The following is a 7,684-nucleotide window of genomic DNA, read 5'->3' as shown; positions in this document are numbered from 1 at the left end:
GATGATAGCTCAGATCTGAGTTGAGTCCTGAAAATGCATGTATGTATGTTTATGTGAGCTTGAGTGACTGTGAGTGAGTGTGTGCACATGTGTTGGGTTCCTACCCAGGCAAGCTCATCACCCAGCCCTCGACACAGGTCTGATGTCATTGTCCCTGAGGGTCTGTTTTGTCCCATTTCCCGGAATTCTCCTTCTGGACTTCAGAGTGGAGAGAGATCGATGCTCCTACACATTGAATTATGCCAACCATACACATTTTATTAATTTATGGAAATGTCAGATTGTTTTAACTATTACACTGAACTTCTGTCCTCCAATAAATGGCTTCATTTCCTTCCAAGGATAAAGCACTCCAGTGTTTTCGGCTGACCAATTCAGCTCAGGGCGCTCTAATGTTTTCTGTCTACTTGGAGGACACATACTTCACCAGGATGACTCTGGGGTAATGACACCAAAGGCCCATTTCTAATGACTGTCACGGTCTTGGCAAAATGCATTCCATATATTAAGGCTGATGCCTTTCCCTGAGCTGGGTTCATGCTCTGGGGGAATAAATGACCTTTTCTCCCAAGCTCTCCTCTGCTTGTGACTTGAGAAGAAATATCTTCCCGTGTAATGCCAGGGTTGAGAACAGGCCCTAAACGTGGAGAAAACAGCCTTGTTCCTCACACAGTAGACATATCAAAATAAGAAGGTCCATCTGCAGAGGTAGCCAAAGGCTGTTAGAAATACCAGCTCCCCATCTGGGGGGCAGCATATCTGCATTTACCATGAACCTGAGAGCATCTCACAGCTGCATGACAGCTCTTAAATCTATATTTCTATCTATAATGTGTGATTCTTTCTTAAAGAGGACCCGTCCTCAGTTTGAATAAGCACGAGGTCCCCTGAAAGCTGGATCTGGCCTAGGGGAGATGAGTATTAGGTAGGTATGGACATTCCACTGCCTTGGGATCTTGGGGAAAGAAGGGTGAACCAGTGAATATATTGAAGGGAAGCAGAATATGCCAGCCCCACTTGTGCTGCTTTGGCAGAAGGATTATTTTGAGCCAATAGAAGGGGAACAAATATAAGGAAAGCTCTCTGTCTTCCCTGTACTTACCTAAAAGCAAGACTTACATTTGTGAAGGTGTTCTTCTCCTCTCTCTACTAGAGAGAGTGTGTTCTCTAGAGGTGTTCTCTCTCCTCTAAGAAAGGACAAAACCTTAATCACTGAAGTCAATTCTTGACCCCGATCAGCACCAGAGACAGCGCCAGAGGGATCTACACAACACACTTTATTCACTGGCCTTGACTTCCATTAATTCCCCATATATTTAGTTTCCCACAATTTGCCACCTTAGAAACTCAGAGTCCTTTTCCTTTGTCTTGTCACTTTTCTCTAAATTCACTGTTTTACTGCTAAGATTTTCGATAAACCCAAGTTCTAAGCACCGTTTGGGTTACTCATTGCTGGGTGCTCCTGTGAGTATAGGTGATGGATGTGTTATTAAACGTCTGCTTGCTTTTCTTTTGTTGCCTTGCCTTGTGTTAGTCTGTTTTACAGTTGGAGAACCTAGGAAGGCAGAGGAGAAGGGTTTTCTCTTCCCTTGCAGTTTTCAGTCCTTGCTTTCCTCTTCCTAGGAAGAGGGAAACAAGCCTGCTCATGACATAGTATGTTATGTGAATACCCAACTGCACAACTGGTAAAATCCAAGGTGGGGACTCTCCAACAACCTCTGTAACAGAATCACCTGGGAAGATGTTAGAAATCCCCCTGCAAGCTCCACCCAGATGACATGAATCAGAATTTCTGGAGGTAGTAGTGATCCTAGTATGCAGCACACGCAGCTGTGGCGGTCTCGTCCTTGCTCAATAGTGGAATTGCACGGAAAGTATTAAAAATGCAGATGTCTGAGCCACATCCCTGCCCACATCAATCCAAATCCCTGGACTTGGATTCAGGTGACTCCATACCCAGACTTCGTAAGTGCCTGGGTGCTGAGGAGTATCCAAATTGTGACATACTGGGCTAGCAAATTAGATGTTGGGTAGAGTGGGGGTGTATACAAGGGTGGTCAGAGGTGAAGCCATGTAGGATTAATCAAGGAGTCTTCCTGAGTGCTGAGGTCAGATCAGTCTTGAAGGAATAGGGTACACCCGAAAGGTGTATTTTTTCATCCAAATATCTAGCTAGACCAGGTCCTCTTCCCCACATCCTTGAATGAGAAGTCCCAGAAGGAATCTCCAGGGGTCATAGGGGTCTCAGTATATAGGCAAAAGGAATTCAATCCTGAACTTTAATTGAAAGGTCTGACGCTAAAGCTTCAATACTTTAGTTACCTGATGCAAAGAGACGACTAACTGGAAAAGACCCCGATTCTAGGAAAGATTGAAGGTAAAAGGAGAAGGAGGCAGCAGAGGATGAGATGGTGAGAGAGCATCATCACTGACTCAGTGGACATGAATTTAAGCAAACTCTGGGAGACAGTGAAGGACAGAGGGGCCTGAATGTGGCAATCCATGGGGTCTCAAAGGGTCGAACATGACTTAGCAACTGAACAACAAAACAACAGCCGTACAGGCAGGAAGTTATCCAGAGTGAAAATCATGAATGTTACTTTTAGTGTCTGAGTGCAAATAATTCTAGATGCCACTTTGGCCAGCTTTTACTGCCTTGATATGTGGAATTTTAAGAAAACATAGGTTAGTGAACAGCAAACCCCTTTTCCAAGCTGATTCAAAGCTGTAACTAAGGATGGAGGAAGTATGTAGATTTGAGGAAGTTCAAGAGTTAATTTCCACTGGTGTCATCTTTTCTCTACAGCTACCATTATCATTACCACTTTTTATAAGACAGTAGTAGTCCATCCATGCTCAGTCATATCTGACTATTTGCACCCCCATGGACTGTAGCCTGCCAGACTCCTCTGTCCATGGGATTTTCCAGGTAAGAATACTGGAGTGGATTGCCATTACCTTCTCCAGGGATTGAACCAAGTTTTCTTCATTGGCAGGCAGATTCTGGGAAGCCTTTTATAAGACAGCTTGAATGTAAAACCCAAGGAAAGGGACTTCCCTGGTGGTCCACTGGTTAAGATTGCATGTTTCCAATGCAAGGTGCTTGGGTTTGATCTCTGGTTGGGGAGCTAAGATCCCACATGCCATGCAGTGTGGCAAAAAAAGGAAATAAAAAATAAAGATACTTTAAAAAATATAAGAAAGATGATCAAAATCATTTTTTGATTAAGAATGTTTCAAGGAGAGGCTCAGAGTTTTGCCATCGTGGACGTGGCTGTCAGTGGGGAGAATGGCACTGCTGCTATAGCTTAAGAAGGCATCAGCTGAAATGAAGAAAAGACAACCTGTAAGAAATCTCAGTCGACATCGAATCCACTGGTGGAGTTTTTTCATACCCTCACCCTCTCCACTCCCAGAGAAATTAGAGAAACAGTCATGCCTTCAAGAGTAATAAATAAATCAGTGGTGCTGATAGAAATAATGGACTAGAGATCGTTCACAATCTTGTTATGAGTCCCATCTCTGGGCTGATAAAATCTGGTGGAAACTGCCATTGTTGTAGGAAATTAAGAATAAGCTCATTAGCCAGGCAATTTAAGCCATTCATATGAAGATGACAACTTCCCAGACTTGGAGGCAAAAGATCTTGTATTCTTTCCAGCACATTTTTCCTGATCCTTATCTGGTCTTGATAAAGAAGTTCTGAGAGTAACTTATGTTGTAAGGACAATGAGAGGGAATGGTTTTCTCAGCCCTGGTAAATGAATTTGACCTATAAGAAAAATACTCTGGGTTATGTTTACTTGCAGAAATAAATCTTTTCCTGGGCACATCTTTCTTCTCCATCCTGTCAGAAGAGAATTCACTTTCTCCTTTCATTTTCCTCAAGTTTGCCGCCCACTCCTAACCTCCTTGGCTAGAAGTGAATGAGAAATAAACGTTCAGCCGCTGGCTTCAGCCATTCCAACCAGGGTTTATAGCTTTGGAGAGGAAGACTAGATTTTCCTGGGGTTTTATTTGTCTCCAGATGTCCTGTGTCCCTCAGACTTGACAGGGTGGGTGTCGAGTCTCTGGCCTCTAAGGAGGTTGTTTGCTGTGAATCCCAGATGAAAGGAAATTTTCTCACAGCTCCAGATAATTATCTATGAGCCTCTTCAATCCCATCATCACTCTACTAGATTGACCCCAAATGCCCACCCGACACAGACAGACTCAAAGGATAGCCTCATGATTCCATAGTCCAAACCTGTCACTAATAAACCCAATAGTGGTTGATTTCTAGAAACCGTTTTTGAACCTATGTTTTTCCAGCCTCTTCTGCTTCTCTGGACATTTTCAAGAGACCCTCTACTGGGGCCATTTTGAGCTGGTAAACATGACTGCCCCAGGTTCCCGCTGCTGGAAATTCTACTTTCTCATGCAACAGTAAAAACATGGAATGATTGAGTCTTTATGCACAGGCACTGTGCTGGCAACTTTGCATCTTTTCCTTTGCTTCAGACTGTTCCATCCTCCTATTTTACTTCTGAGAAAACTGAAAGAAAGAACAGTGAAGAATCTTGCCCAAAGCCACACAGCTAACAGAGAAGAGTTAGAACAATGACCCAGTTCTGATGAGCCCCAAATCTCCTGCTGCACTTCTTCACAGAGTTCCTCCCTCTAGTCAAGGGAGAAGGGAGGGTTCTCCTCAGGGATCCACAAATATTCAAATCCTTCTGGAAAACTGCATTAATTTAAGCCCAGGAGGCATGTCTTTCTTCAGTCCAAAAATTGGGGCACAAGTTGGGTTTGGTCAGCCACACGCATCCACTTCTTCCTGGATGGTCCTCTTCTGAGCAATCTCATCAGTATAGGACAAAGAACATGCTGCTTTGGAAGCAGGTCCCAAGAGCTCTGCCTGGACACCCAGACCTGTATCCCTGAACAGTGTACCTGTGGGTACCCCACCAGGATGAAGTCAAAGTCACAGCTTTCTGCCCTGGAATTCTTTCAGCAAACCTTGGGGAATAAATTGAGAGGACTTGAATGCTCTGATTGTCTGGCTTTATTCACGTGGAGACTGGAGGAGGAAGCTTGCTTCCTGTTTGGCCAATTTCCAGAACTTTCTGCCTGCAATATATATAGCTCTCTCTAAAAATTACTCACCTGGGGCTTTTGATGTTTTCAGAGAGATCGTCAGTGTTAAGTGTTCATTCTTCTAGTTTCTCATGGTTCGTCCATGGGTAACGTTAGACCTTTAGAAAACATTTTACTTGGAGCTTATAACACATTTATAATTTGTGTGAAATGTCCTGATATAACACCACCTCCTCAGCTTTCACTGCAGGGAAATAGAAGCGATGTCCATTTGAAAAATATTTTTATTTCTTCCCCACAGCAATAGTCAGACATCACTTGTTATGTTAACCCTTATATCTTGCATCAGGATTTATGTCATTCTTCTGGAAGGTAGTGTCAAGTTTCTCTCTAGCAGCATGCTTATGCATCCCTTTATCAGACAAATTCTATGATATATAAAAATCTTCGTTTTCAGCTTAACTACCAACATATTTAGCTCTAAAATTAGTGCTCAATTTCAGAAGCAATACCACTCTAGATGCTCAGTATAGGTAAATCTTTCCCTGTTTACTAAGTTATTAAACAGTATATGAAAATATTGATTTTTTTTGTATTTAAAACGCATGCTTGTGATAGGATATTTGCAGGGTGCAAAAAAAAAAAAAAAAAGAAAAGGAATAGAGTGAAAGAAAAAGTAACACTGCAAGCACTGAAATCCCACCACTGATAAGAAAGATAATAAAGACATAATCAAATACTGGGAGTTCTCTTGCTTTAGATTTATAATTTTAGAATTTTAAACTATAGTAGTAGTCATCTCAAACTTCCATAACAGAATAACAAAATACCATAGAGTGGGTGGCTCAAACATCAGACCTGTATTTCTCACAGCTCTGCATGCTGGGTGCCCGTGATGCGGGTCCACTTGGTCTGGCCCTGGTGATGTCTCTCTTCCTAGTTTCAGATGGCTGCCTTCCAGCTGTCTCTCCATGTCTCTGGTGTCTTTTTTTTTAAAAAATAAGAGCACTATTCACATCACGGGGACCCCACAGTCATGATCTCATCTAAACGTCATCATTTCTGTGAAATAAAATCCATATTTCATGACAAAACAAGAAAAATTTAAACCTAAAACTTTTCCTCTGCCCTTCGGCCTTTCTTCCTTCTCTCTACTGTGCATCAGGTGTCTGCATTAGACTTGACCAAACTCCCACGTTGGCAGAAATACCTGCTCTTCCATAAAGAGCAATGTTCTCCCAGCACCAAAAAGCTAATACATTTTCAGATGAATAGCAAAGGACTCAGCCATACATATGCATGCATCCATTCTCCCCCAAACTCCTATTGCCTTTCATCTGCAACTAACACAACATTGTTAATCAGCTATACCACAATACAAAATAAAAAGTTTTAAAAAAGGATAATGCCTTAAAATATAACATTCCTTCTTGATCTTGTAAGGAGCCACAATGAGTCTTAGATCTAGATTGTGCAAACTATCAATAATATGTGATTGGCTCAGATGGTAAAGCACCTGCTTACAATGCTGGAGACCCAGGTTTGATCCCTGGGTTGGGAAGACCCTCTGGAGAAGGAAATGTCAACCCACTCCAGTACTCTTGCCTAGAAAATCCCATGGACAGAGGAGCCTGGTAGGCTACAGTCTGTGGCATCTCAAAGAGTCGGACATGACTGAGCAACTTCACTTTTTACTCTCTGTCTCAAAAAACATGTATAACAAGTTTCTTGACTTCTAATGGTTCTCAGAGCTTTCTGAGATGCTCTTCCTAGATTATAATCCTTAATTTTGGCTCAAATAAAATTTTCCAATTCTTTCTTAGATCTACTGATTAGTTTTGCATCAACACCTCCCAAAGATTACATCTGCAAATTCCACTTTCTCAGGGGTTAGGACATCAACCTATTAATTTGTTGGGACACAAATATTTCAGTCCATAACAGCCATCTTGAACAAAGCCAGGTAGATACCTACTCTTAGATGCATTTGTGGCATATAAATACCCTGAGACCCCCTCTGTCAAGCTGGAAGGGTTGGGAGGAAAATGAAAAGGGAACAGGGATTGGGGGGACAGTCTTGGCAGTTCACAGGCAAAACACACAGCCCCTTACCTTCAGTGGCAGTAGCCGTCCACCTGGATCACATCCCTTCCTCCGTCATCTCCCCAAACAGAGACCTCCCTCATTCTTCTCAGAGCAGTGTTAAAAGTGCAAGAGGCCTAGAGGATAGACCAGGTGGTGGCAACGAGGATAGAGAGGGAGGGAGAGGAACCACAGACAGGTCTCAATCTGGGATGAGTGATGGTTGAAGGAGCAGAAGGAGCCATTTAGTCTCGGGTGGCCTCACACTCCTGGCTTCTGTCTGCCTCTGAGTGTCTGGAATACCAGACAACAACCCGTTAGGTTGCTTAGAGACACAGAATCCAGCTCGGAAGACAAGGTTCCTCCTGATTCCCACTGTGAGCTGATGACTTGTTTGTGTCACTTCTTTAACTTCCTCATCTGGACCCCAGCATAGATGATCCTACATCAGGGAGATAATGCAAATCTTGGCATCTTGGGACTCCTTACCTGACCTGCAGTTCCCGCCTGCCCCCTCCCTTATCAG

At 42.9% G+C, this 7,684-nt stretch overlaps 1 long non-coding RNA gene across 2 annotated transcripts; it reads right to left on the bottom strand.

Annotated features, from left to right (window-relative positions):
- Positions 1–1,264: 1,264 nt before the first annotated feature.
- LOC139037374 (uncharacterized) lies at positions 1,265–7,449 on the bottom strand. Of its 2 annotated transcripts, none has more exons than XR_011490149.1 (3): positions 7,189–7,449; positions 5,146–5,320; positions 1,265–1,619 (listed from the first exon to the last, which is right to left on the bottom strand). It is a non-coding gene; the product is annotated as an uncharacterized lncRNA (long non-coding RNA). The 2 variants fall into 2 exon arrangements; XR_011490150.1 differs by lacking the exon at positions 7,189–7,449 and adding an exon at positions 5,935–6,128.
- Positions 7,450–7,684: the final 235 nt, after the last annotated feature.

Source organism: Odocoileus virginianus, chromosome 11, assembly GCF_023699985.2.
Source record: "Odocoileus virginianus isolate 20LAN1187 ecotype Illinois chromosome 11, Ovbor_1.2, whole genome shotgun sequence".
NCBI lineage: Eukaryota > Metazoa > Chordata > Mammalia > Artiodactyla > Cervidae > Odocoileus > Odocoileus virginianus.
This window is presented reverse-complemented; position numbering and strand designations above follow the sequence as displayed.